Raw genomic sequence first — 12,754 nt, 5'->3', positions numbered from 1 at the left:
CATATTTGAGCAGGTGGCCACATAAGCATTCAGAAGAGACAACTGCCTATTATCTCCTTAGAGGTCTCCAGGAGTACAGACTCCATAGAGTTTATATTACATTGTTTTAAAATATATTTATATAGTGCACATTTAAGCTTTCCCACCACTAAAACCCAAAACTATATCTAGAGAGAATATCTAATTCGTGACATTCGTTTCCTATCAATGGAATAAATGCAAATGTTCATTCATTTCCATCTTTGTTTCTCTTTTGCCAGAGCGTTTCACCTTCGTCACATCCTCCTCCTTCAGGATTCATCATCTTTGCTGTTCCAGAGAGTATTTAACCCAAGACCAAGACCTTTTCTGTCTCCATCTCCTTGCCTTTTAACGAGATGTCACAAACTCCCTCTGTAGCTGTTACTTGCCACTCTCTTTCCCATAATGTTGGCCAACTGGCTCTAAAAGTTTTTCACGATGGTGCTTTCAAAGACCAGCTGCTGCTATTTCTCCTCCTACCCACACCCTTTTCATGACTAGAGGCTTCCTCTCCAACCAGCAACTTCATGTTAGCTCTCACCAGCCGCTTGTTAACGTAAAATGTTCCACATGACATTTTTTTGCTTAGTCCAAATGCTCCTATTTCTCGCACGCTCTGAAATATCTTTAGAATTTCTTTGTTCTGGAATGTAGCTTTGCCTTGATGTCTCTTTACATGAATTCCCCGTACATAGTAGTTACTTAATAATGATACACTGGATCAAATGGAATTTTTATTTTCTTTTTATAGCCTTTGTCTTTATTCTCCATTTTGCCAATTTCCTCTTCACACACAAATTTTTTTTTCTTAATGACTTAAGAAAAAAAGATGATACTTTTTCCATTTGGGATACCTTTTTATCTCCGTGGAGGCCTTCCTACCTAATCTTTCAGCTTGAACTAAGAATTTCCTGTGGTCATCCTTTTTAGTTTCTCGCCATCAGACAACAGGCACAGAAAATTATAAACCATGCTGACCTGGCTGAGCCCTCTCTGCTTCATGAGCAAGAGCAGAGGCTGTGTTTTCCCTGCTGTTTCACAGGGCATCTGCCCTGGTGAAATCATGTCCACTTGGCAGGGGCTACTTGTAACTCATACACAGGAAAACTGGCACCAGAGTCTACTCAATTAGTCTTAAAACCCTCTTTTGGAATTCATTAATAATTAATTTCAAATCCCACATGATCTCTTTTCCCTTAAATTTCTTATTCCCTTGATATATCTTCATGTTCTCCAAAGTACACACTGAGCATTCTTCATGACCAAAATGCATTTTTACTTCTTTTAAGTTAACCTCCTTTCCCATTCTTATAGCTTTGCCCTTGCCCTTGGTGGCCCTTTCTACACCTTCTCCGATGTCTTTTCTGCACATTTGGAATTCTATCTTTCCTTTTATTACTGCTTATGTAATCTGCATGGGTCATGCCTGGTCTCTGCCTACATACAACGTTCCTATCTTCATAATTAACCTTGATGATCTGTTTCTTACAAATGACCCCACAGGCTCCACACACAAACAGGAATTTACCCTATTCCTGTTGCTTCTTTCATTCCTTTCCCTGCTCCTTAAGTGGGCACAGACATGCTGGTCGTGTCAGCATATAAATAGCGGTTTCCAACCCAGAGTACCTGGACTCCTAGGAACTCATGAGTGGTAATGAGGTCCACAAGCTATTTTCAATATTTCCAAAAGCCTAATGGAAATTGGACTGTTGCTGTTTTATGTTTTTATGCATACTCAGAGATGTATGTCTCATATTAAAAATAGGAAATATATTATTACTTAATAAACACAGTTTGTTTTTCTTAGACAGAATCTTTCAAAACATGATGACTGGAAGGGGAAAAATAATAAAAGAGGCCATAGATGGTGAAAGTTGGGAACCATAAGTACATAATAATGTTTTCATATATTCCAGCTGCTTGTCTAGCACTCCATATTTTGCATTGACTTAAAGAGAAAAATCATGGCTTGTGCAATCAAAAGCATTTTCTTGGTCTAAACTTAATTAACATCCTCCTCAGTTTCTCCCACTGATGTTTTCTATAATCCACCTTGGATGGAATGTGCCCTGGGGTTCCGGGCTAGGCCACATCAAGTAAAAAGCCAGCTGCTGGGTGAATCTGATATTCTCAAAAACCTTTGCATTCAGATTCCTAAAATTATCCTGTGACTAGTGTTTAATAATGTCAACACCCTGGAATGGTAAAGTCCTTCTCTTGATTGTAAACATGAGTCCTTCTTGTTTGCTTGGAAAGAGTGTAGAAGCCTACAGAGCTAGGTTCAAATTCTGGCTTCACCATTTACTAACAACAAGATCCTATGGTCTCTGAATCTCATTTTTCTCATCTTTAAACATGGATATGAAAATACCCTACCTAATTCATGGAGTTTCCCAAAGCACAGACGAGTCAATCGTTTTGAAATTGTCTTGTAAATGGTTAAGCAATTGACATGCAATGGTTATTGTCATTGCTATCTTTGTCATTAATATCCCATTTCTCATTACACTGTCACTCACCTCTCCCCCACGTCACAGAAAACTGCTCTGACAGTCTTCCTAGGTCTCATGAAGTTGGTTGGGAGTTTAACAGATCTGGAGGAACTTCTCTTCCTTAGTACATTGACCACATCATTTCCTCCTTGAGCTATGACATCTGTTTTTAAATCATTCACTGTTTCACTCTTTGAATGAAACCTGGAGTCATCCCAGCTTCCTGGGCTCATTCAGTGACTTTACTAACTCCTGCAGCAGCTGTCTGCTTTTCTTTGGCTTTCGTCTCAATGAGTCCCTGTGGGACAGGGGCACATGTCCTAGGCAGTCATTTTAAGACCCAGGTTCAAGCTACAGCTTACTCTCCAGCTGCCTGGGTGAACTTGGGCGAGTCTCTCTCTGGGGCCCTTTTAATTATCTGCAACATGAGGGGCTGGACAAGTTAGTTCTAAACTCCCTTTCAGTTCTAACATTCTTAAGCTCTTTTTTATACCGACAGAAAAATCTCTCCTACATAATCCCATCTCACATGTTTGGTCTTCATGGACGTGTACAACAATGGCATCAGTCCACCTTCAAGAAAACATGCCCTTACAGACAATCATCCAGGAATCTGGAGCTTTCTCTTCTTAATGGCAAACAACCCAACTTCCTTTAACCTTTCCTTACATGATCTCTCTATCTATGCATGCGTGGACACTCAAGGTGGGGAGCCAGCAGGATACTGAGAGACCACGTGGAAAGGTTGCCATTATTTGAGAGCTTGGTGCCACTTCCTTCACCTTTCCAGGACCTTCCCAAGGAAGGCCAGGACCAGGGACATATCTAAGTCCACACTCTGGCAGTGCTCTCCTCCAGCATGGCCAGGCCCTCTCCAGGGGCCCCACATCCCCAGATCCGTATTTTGCTTTGCCTCACTTCCCACCCCATGGATAATTCTGGAAAGCAGTGGAATCCTGACACTTTAAATTACTTTTGAAAACTGGATTTAGTCCAACCATTTATCTCGGTACAAATGTATACTCTAATGTCCCTGGTTACTTTCCACACCTTGCTTGTATGTCGCACAGGTGCCAGATGGCTTCTGAGCCACCTTTATCCCTGTGATTCTCTCTCCAAATACCTAAATTCTCCACCCACACCTTACACCAAACAAAGCCGCCTCTCCCATCCCCCAGCTCCGGCTCCTCTCCTGACCCTGGAACACAAACCACTCCAGATGCAAAGCCACACGATTAATTAAAACCACCCCACGCTGATTAAAGTCTTAAGCTACAGTGCCAGGCATGCTAATTAACTGAGTGAGGGAATTCAGACCACAGGAAGAGGTGAAAAGAGAAAGTCATGGGGGAACGGGGGAAGAAGGGACTTCTGCTTGGGGAACAAATCAGATGATGATGTGATCTAAGCTATCATAATGATAGATGGTCTCAGAGACCACATAAGAATGAGGTCTGTACCCTGGCTGCTGGACTCCAGGGGAGGTGTTGATTAATCTGGCTGCAATTTCAACCTCACCATTTCTAGAGATGGGAGCCTCACTACCTCTTGGAGCTCCCTGTATGTGCCTATACTGTGCTGGAGGAAAATGTGGCTCCCTGGGTGTAGGAGTTAGGGTGAGGTCTGCACATAGTTGTCTCGGCAGATAGTCCTGGCTTTCTGCAAAAACCGATTGGGCAGAATGGCAGTTCCTCAAAAACTTAAACACAAAATTACCCGATGATTCAGCAATTTCGCTTCTGGATACATACTCGAAAGAACTGAAAGCAGGGTCTCAAAGAGATATTTGCACACCCATGTTCATAGCAGAATTACTCACAATAGCCAAAAAATGGAATCAACCCAAGTGTCCATTGACAGATGAATGGATAAACAAAAGTGGTATAGCCATACAGTAAAGGAAGGAAATTCTGACATATGCTACATCATGAATGAACCTTGAGGACATGCTAAATGAAATAAACCAGACACAAAAGAATAAATACTATATGATTCCACTTATATTAGGTACCTAAAGTAGTCAAATTCATAGAGACAGGAAGCAGAATGGTGGTTGCCAGGGGCTGGAGGGAGAGAGGAATAAAGAATTATTGTTCAAGGAGCAGAGTTTCAGTTTGGGAAGATGAAAAAATTCTGGAGATGGACGATGGTGAAGGTTGCACTACAGTGTGAATGGACTTAATGCCCCTGAACACTTAGAAATGGTTAGAACGGTAAACTTTATATTATACATATTTTACCACAATAAAAAAATTTAAAAACAAAACAAAACTTTTTGAGTGGCCTTGGCAAACAGTTTCATCTTCAGCATGACAGAGTGGATGTGAAACACCTGTGCTCTGCTCAGCTCCCTGGGTCAAACGGGAGCAGTCTTCTGTTGATAGACTAATACATTCATGTTTATGAAATATTCTGAGATCTTTCAGTGAAAAGATAGGCATCGCTACTCTTTTCAACTTCATCTCAAATGGACAAAAGGTTTTGGATGAATGTCCTCGATCATGTATTGTTATGCTTCTTTCGTTCTCAAGCTCTGGACATCTGTTTCCTGATTTGGGAAAATAATGCCATAGCCTTTTTCTACCTAGGACTTCCCTTTACCTTTCACCCCTTCCAAGAGGCACAGAGGGGGGCTCAGAATTCAAATACTCACGTGAGTTAAAGTGGCCCCTGATGTTAGAACATTCTCTTGTTGTTGCTTAGCCTCTACTTTGCCATTTTTTACTCCCAGTTATGACCAGGACTCACCTGTGGGTCCTTCCCCATCCCCACTCTCTTTGCCTCTAGATTACCTTGCTGGGAGTCATGTGGGTTTTCTTTGTCCTTTTGCCACCAAGGTAAGCTTCCTTATATAATATAGTGTAGTTTGGTCTGGTTTTGAACTGTTGTACATACTTCATTGTGTTGTACATAGAATCATCATTTACCATTGTAAATGCAATTGTCAACATCATCATCACCATCACCATCTCATCGTCATTTCCCTCACTCGCCCAGCCCCATGATCAAAGGCCATGAATTTCAAAACAGTAGTCTAAGGTAGGAAGGCAATGAATGACTGAGAACAGAGCAAGGCGCCCAAGCATATTTCAATTCATGACCTTGGTCTTTATAAGTTTCTGCATCTGATGAGCTGAGCCCATTTCCTGGATGGCCTAGGAGTTTGGGTGTGCTCATGGCAGCTGGAGGAATTTTTGCAGTTCTCATGAGTCCTGGCCCCCCTGCCCAGTCCCCGCCTGGTCTCCCTGATATTTTGAAAGATGCCTTCCTCTGGCAGTAGGGTCCCACTCTGCCTGTTGCTGTTAACATTCCAAACGGTGCCTGCTGCTCTGCTGATTACATTCAGAAATGTTCCACAGATATAGCATGCAGTCTCTGTGTGTATCTCTAATTTGTTTAAGCATTTGACATTCTGGTCGAAATGTGAGTTATTACTCCATCTCTACTCTTATAATTGGATGCTAATGCTACAGTGACTACACTGAGCCTGATGGCTGTAGTTAATTTAAATGTCCAAAAGGCTTCTTAAGTACCCAATTTCCTTCAAAATTGTCAAAAAAGAAAGAAAAAAAAGAGGCAAGATGACCCATTAAGAAACTCCAAGAGGCTGTGGGGGAGCTGTCAAGCTGTACGGATGCCACACTTGGGGGTGTCCCTCACTATTCTTCCCGTCTCCCTTCCCCAAGCAAAAGAAGGAGACTTGAGAAAGTTAGTCTTTTCCTAGAAAATTATTAACTCAGTAACACACGTGGATCTCACTGGCATGGCCTTGAGGGGACCCTCGAAGCCTCTCCATGGGCCTTTCCCCCCTTTGGGGGGTCTCTGGCTGCCTTTCCCCTGTGATGGGCCTGGCCTCATGCTAGGGCTGGTGTTGGTGGCTGAGAAGTGGCTCAGGAAGTTGTGTTTATTTCAAGTCACTCCAGGTGCCTGGAACCCCGTCACTCACATTTTTTCTCAGAGGTGGCAGGTATTTCTGAACTTGGCCTACTGGTAAGAGAGGCAGAAATCAGGAGGCTCGCCAAAGTCTGTGGCAGATTGTGTTATGAGTCCCAATTCTTTATTCCCCTCAGGTAGCCTTTTCTCACCCCTCCTCTGCTATGGCCTCATGGTGAATGGAGAGCTGGGGTGCACTTCCCGACCCCTTGACTTTGGGCGTGGCCTCAGGACTTGATTTGGCCAATGGGATGGTAGCAAGCACAAGGCCAGGGAATGCTTATCTTTGTCCTCTTTGCTTCTGTCATTGCTATGAGAAGAGCTTCCCCAGGTAGCTGCTTCCTCTTTAGCCCACGCCCCAAATGAACCCATGTGGAGCAAGACCTGAGCCCAGCCCACGGCAAGGAGACAAGCCCAGCTGGAGTGGTAGCTTGAAGCAGGACTGCCCAGCTGAGCTTAGCCTAGATAGCCAACATGACTGCTCTGCAGAACCATGAGTATGAGCATTAGTGCCTATTACACACTGCTGAGTTTTGGGTTGGTTTGTTACACAGCTTTATTGTGGCAACAGCTCACTGATACAGGTGCTGGGCAGAAAGTCACACCAGGGTACAAAGTTCCTGTAAGAGGTAGAGGGTAAGGGATCAAGTGGAGGAGGGGTACGGTTGCACCCTTTCTGCCCTAGGCACCAGATGGTTCATGCAAACATCGAGGTTGTATATCCCCAGTGCATGACAGAGATCATTAAAAGCTGGGTCTCACGTCACACATGAATTTTCTCTTTTTCCAGTGCTGACCATACTCTTTTAATTTTATGTCTATAGATCCATAGATCTCAGGAAGGTCCAGCCCCCAAGCAAAATATCAGAAAAGACACATGACTGGCTGACCAGAAGCACAGATGCTCACAGAACCCTCTGTACTGACCTTCTGGCTGCCCCAGTGTCAGGAATGATTTTATCTACTTGGCAGCAACGAAAGCTCCTCAGGAATGGTTTGCCTTGAGCTTTGTGATTCCTCCTGCTCACGCAGGGGCCTTGCTTGAGGGCAGACTGATGCACAGGGTCAAGGGCAGCAGCCCTGGCTGCCACCATTGTCCCCACTGCCTCTGGGCAGGAGTTCTGGTGTCAAGGTCTCGATATTTAGGACAGCAAGGACAATAGCCCAAGAGCATGAGGCTTGGGGAGCTGAGATCCCCAGTGCTGATCTACTGTGGGTGTCAGGGTGACCTTGACCAAATCCTTCCCCCTCATTATGCCTCAGTTGGTTCATTTTCAGATAGGGGGACCTGCACTGCCTTGGAGGATTGGTCACCAAATACTACTAATACAAATGATCTGGGAAGGTTTCTGCAAATGAAAAGTAGCAGATGTTGCGGAGGGCTGCAATTTGCTGCTATTAGTAAGTATAAATGCCTAATAGGAAGCCAGTTTGCTCCGGGAACTCGGACAGCCAAGGAGCAAGCGCTGACGCCGGAATCATCAACATATGCTGCTCCTCATTAGTAAACGGCAGTAGCTGGGAAGCTGGGCAAGGAGCGCTCGGCGTGTTTGCTGCAGAGCCTTGAGAAATCACCCCACGCGCACGCCTCCCCGTGTGGGCTGCGTGATGACACACGATCCTTATTAGCCAGACCCCTCACCACACGAGAGAACGACCCCCTTCCCTGCTACACAGATGGAAAAGCCACAGCCCAGAGAGCTGAGCAGTTTGCCCAAGGTCATGCAGCAGGGTGGTGGCAAGGGTGGAAATTGAAATGAAGCTGGGGCTGTACCTGCCGTGGGGCCTGCCAGTTGTCTCTGGCTCCCCACACACAGCCCAGGGGATGGAGAAACCTCTGGTCCCTCCCCTGAACCCAGATTCTTGGGTTGAAAATGTCATAGTATTGCAGGCAGCTTACTGGAAAACCAGAAAGATAGGCTGAGTTTGGGGCTAAGGGGCTGCTCCTGTGGCAAAGATGCCCATCACCAAGGAGGAGCCCTAAAGGGAGAGTGATGGTTGGTCTCAGCACAGCCCAACTCCTCTCCCAGGCAGACGTCCTGACTCTTTCAAATGGGGTTGGAGTTTGAAATAACTTTATCTCAGGGACAAATGAGAAGCAGAGATTTGGGGGTAAAGACAGACCTGACTGTAAATCCTGGATCTGCCACTTCCTGTGTGACTTGGACATCTTAACTTCGCTGAGCCTCCTTTTCCTCATCTGAGCAGCCTGGAGGTTGTTTTGAGGATTCACAGGGATGACACATATGAATGTGTTAGTACAGAGCCAATGACAACTCTTCATCTGTTGTTAAATGCCCTCGTGAGGAGTGGTGTGAGGTGATCGGTCTTCACCCCACCACACCCCAGTGACCAGCTCCTGCACAGTCAATGAGAGCTGATAGCAGGTGACAGAACGTTTGCATGTGTGTGTGAATGGATGTATGTATGAATTTGGTCCCTGTCCAGCCCCTACATATTCCAAGAATCCCATGGAGATAACTGATTTGGCAATCTTGGCTTTGCCCTAAGACCTATCATTTCTGCGTTATTGCCACAAGTTCATCTCCTAGTGTAGAAGTCAAATTCTCTTTCCTCTCTGGGCTCTCATGCTCACATTCACACAACATGCCAGGAGACCTGGCCACTTGCACTGTGGTGTTGCAAGGTGAGAGTTTTCCTAGGTAGGCTGATCCACTGTATCTGACAGAGGAGACTGGCGGCCACACTCACGTCCTACCCTGAGAGCAGCCTGCCACCATGCAGGTGAGAAGGAACCTAGGATGGGAGGAGTATTCTGGCATTTACAGAGTTAACAAGCTGAAAGGAACCTTGGAAACAATCTAGCTGCCAATCCCCTCATTCTTCAGGTGAAGCTCCATTGCTGCAGGAATTTGTCCAAGGCCACACAGCTAACAGCACTATTCTTTTGATACCCAATCCCTAGATACCAGTTCCTGGCCAAGATGCCTGTGCTTGACCTAATCTTAAGGTCAATGCTGCAAGAAGAGGTACAGCCTCTGGGACCCACACCTAGGTGGGGGATGTGAGCCTCCCTCCTCACCCCCAAGCCCAGCAGGTGGGAAGGAGCCTTTGTCATGAGGATCAAAGTGCTGCTCCTGTTCCAGCCATCTTTCACTGAGTGACACTGACAAAGACTATGGCCCCATCTGAGCTGGGACTGGGGACCTGCTGGTGTGAGTTTCCCAAGCTCAGCCTGCTCAACGGGGGCCTTTGTTCCAGCAGCCAAGAAGAGGAGGGGGGGAGGGGCTGGCACAGTGACACCTAAATCCAGGCCCTGGCAGCGGAGCCAAGCTAGTTCCGAGGCATATGCCGAGACCCTCTGGCTGGCTGGCACTGGCTCTTTGTGGGAAATAGTGGGGCAGGCTGGGCGGGCACTCCCTTCTCTATCCCACGCCCAACCCTTCACTTTCACTTTTTCTGTCATGGGCATTGTTTGCCAGCATCCCCAGCAATGGTCAGGTTCTTCAAACCAGATTGATGTGTGCAAACGGTACTTTCGTGTGCATCAGTGCATAGTTGCCCAAGGGGGTGCCCAGCTGTGTGTGTCTGGTCACAGGAGTGGCACTTGCACACACCTATGGGCAGAGTGTTCTGGGCCACAAGAGCATGTTTACAAATAAACACGCCTTTCCTTGCAGATATCCCTAACTGGGTACAGAAGACAAATATCTTCCTTTAAAAAAGGAACTCGACCCTGGGAAAAGTCATGGTGCCCAGATGAATGGAAACTGATATCCCTCAGAGGGAGCCTTCTAGGTCCCATCAACATAGGGCTCCTCTTAGGAAACCAGACACTGCTGGCTTAAGAAGGAGGTGACAGAGACCATGGATGGCCCAAAGATTAAATCCTCCTTCTCTTCCGCCGCCCCATGTCTCAAGGTACCCACCTAACTCTCCCAATCCTACATGAGCACACATTGTGGGATCAGGGGCCCAGACTGCTGCTGAGAAAGACAAAGAGGGTCCTCTGGTGTCTGGGGCATCTTTATGAGTCATTTTTGCCCATACATGCAAAATGTATCTTCTTCATTAAGGAATGCTGCTTTGGGGCATTTTCCAGTAATTCTTCAAACATGAAATGACAATAGGTAAAATGATAGCATTGTAAAAGGTTTTTATGTCTTTTACATTGGTGGTGGGTGTTTAGACTGGTGCAAACTTTTTGGGGACTAGTTTGGCAGATATTACTAAAACCTAAAATGACCCAGCAAGTCTTCCTCTTGTGGTTTTTGTGCAGAAATACTAGCACCTGGGCACAGGTGCATGGCTATGGATATTCACAGTGGCTTTGTATGTGGTAATTACTATTTGGAAATAACCTAACTATCCATCCAGAGGGACTGGTTAAATAAATTGTGGCATACTCATACTCTGGGATAGTTCGGGTCTCCATATACTGACATGGACAGATGCCCACAATTCATCCTTGAGTTAAAAAAGCAAGTTTCGGCAAAAGTATATTGAGTTAGTTTATTTTGAAAAGGCAACTGTGTAACTCTGGATTCATATATACAAACATATTTGTGTGCAAAGAATAACTTCTGGAGAGAGAGTAAAACTCTGGAGAGTTTGAATTTTTCACAGACAGGATATTAAAAATCTTTTTTGACTTGAGAAATTAAAATAATTTTTATAAGATGTTTTAACTGTTATCTTTTAAACCAAATTAATGAACTAGGCAGCCCAAAATTTATTTTAGGGTCAAAGCTGCAGTTTTTCTTTATGCATATAATTCCTAACATTCTGGAACTGTGAAAAGGGCATATGACTGATCGGTTTCTCCCTCTTGGTCCACTTTATGCCCAGCAGGACGCTGGGAGTGCACCCTTTGTCATGGAAGCATTTTCTTTTTGCAAAATGAACTAGTCCATATTGGATAGAGGAGACATTGTTTAACAGTGTAATTACTGAGTGAGTTAACCTCCTACCCAGAAACCTCACACAGAAAAACCACACCATCCCCATCCCACATAGAAAGTACTCCATGTCTCTACAGAAGTCACTGGGCATGGACCAGGACGCCTCTGCCGGTCGTCCGCACATGAGCGGACTCCATCATACGTTATGTTTGGGTCAGTTTTGTTTCCACGTAGAGGAGTCATGGTGTGCCGGAACATCACTGGATGGGGGGCCCTGACACCTGGGTCCTTTACCCGCCCCTAACTTGCTGTAAGATCTGGAGCAGGTGTCCTCACCTCTCAGTTTTCAGACATAAATTGATCTCTACAGTCCTTAGCTGGAAGATTCCATCAGAATTAACTACCTTAAGGCTAGAAAAGCCTCTAGGAGTCTCATTCTGGGATCTTCCCCAAGTTTATTCCCATCTTGGTAACTTCCTCTGTCTGAATAATAAGGACGCTCAGCTCTGCCCCTTCCCTAGTTCTTGTGATCTTGAAAAAGTTAGATGCTATCAATCTGAAATATACTTTGAATTCTAATAAAGGAAATTATCACAACTTGTAATGATAAACTATGAACCCCCCAGCATTTATTACCATTTCTGTCTTTCACTAATATAAACAATTGCATGAACCTGATAGGATAAAGAGAACATAGGCTTTGCAATCTAGTCTCAGGTTCAAATTGAGCTTGGCCACTTGTGAACAGAGTGACTTTAGGCCAGTTACTTTATGTCTTTGAGCCTCAGTTTCCTTGTGGATGATATGAAAGTAACAAAGATACTCCCCTGTGAGGTGACAATTAAATCCTGTTGCAAGTGCTCACCCATGTCCACTCTTGCCTTTCTCTAAGGGAGACAGGGAGTACAGCCAGGGAACCCGACCAGGCCATGCCAGTCTTCATACTTTCCAGGCTGCAGAAGAGATAAGGCGAAGCTTCCCATTTGCATCTCCCAGGGGGCAACCCCCACTGGACTGTAGCCGCGGATCAGTTGGTTTCCATTAGGAGGTTCGTTTTCAAGGGTGGTGGTGGTGGTAACTCATCCATTTCGCATTTTGCACAGCTGGGGAATCTGATCTACATCAGACTACGGCTCTGAATATATTCCCCCTTCTGAAATGAGCAGTGGCTGGTCAGGGCTATATTTAGACTTAGGGACTCAATGAGGTCAGAAATCATGGCTAGCTCTGGGGTAGGAGTGGGGAAGGAGGAGGCTTCGGGTCCTGGTGAATGGAGACCCATTCTCAGAGGACACATGTGGGGTGGCCAGGGGAATACCCAGAGCCTCAGGCACCTTCTCTCTGTCCACTCGTGCCTCTGTTATAGCAACAAACAACCCCAATAGAAAACGCCATTGCCTGTGACAGACAGGCTCAGTAGATGGAGAATCTGGAAGAGGATCT

General features: G+C 45.3%; 1 protein-coding gene across 4 annotated transcripts in view; it reads right to left on the bottom strand.

The window, feature by feature from the left end:
- Nucleotides 1-12,754, bottom strand: part of PLXNA4 (plexin A4) — a 433,176-nt gene that overhangs the window by 109,197 nt on the left and 311,225 nt on the right. The gene's annotated exons all lie outside the window — the stretch shown is intronic.

Source organism: Cynocephalus volans, chromosome 6 (genome assembly GCF_027409185.1).
Source record: "Cynocephalus volans isolate mCynVol1 chromosome 6, mCynVol1.pri, whole genome shotgun sequence".
In the NCBI taxonomy this organism is placed as follows: Eukaryota; Metazoa; Chordata; class Mammalia; order Dermoptera; family Cynocephalidae; genus Cynocephalus; species Cynocephalus volans.
The sequence above is the reverse complement of the archived record's forward strand: the minus strand, read 5'-3'. Positions and strand labels throughout refer to the sequence as shown.